Source organism: Calidris pugnax, unplaced genomic scaffold, assembly GCF_001431845.1.
Source record: "Calidris pugnax isolate Ruff unplaced genomic scaffold, ASM143184v1 scaffold46, whole genome shotgun sequence".
Classification (NCBI taxonomy): domain Eukaryota; kingdom Metazoa; phylum Chordata; class Aves; order Charadriiformes; family Scolopacidae; genus Calidris; species Calidris pugnax.
The window spans coordinates 776,112-776,329 of record NW_015090769.1 but is presented as its reverse complement, the minus strand read 5'-3'; the positions used below and the strand labels follow the sequence as shown (position 1 = coordinate 776,329).

Genomic DNA, 218 nt, shown 5'->3' with positions numbered 1-218 from the left:
GGAAGCACAAAAAGGCCTGGGATGGAGTTTTTCCCTCTAGAGAAGGGGGGGGGGGAAATGGAATTGATGTCAAGGGGGTGCTTGAGCAGGAGGGATGGGCTCTGGGGGGGTTGGGACACGGGGTGACACATCCTCCAGCCATGGGGGGACCCTGGGGACACCCCGGCCAGCGTGGGGGGAGCCTGTGGCTTCACGAAAGACTCGGGGCGGGGGGGGGG

General features: G+C 65.1%; 1 protein-coding gene across 1 annotated transcript in view; it reads left to right on the top strand.

Annotated features, from left to right (window-relative positions):
* The window catches only part of TMEM59L (transmembrane protein 59 like), an 11,568-nt gene that overhangs the window by 998 nt on the left and 10,352 nt on the right, over nt 1-218 (top strand). The window lies entirely within an intron of this gene.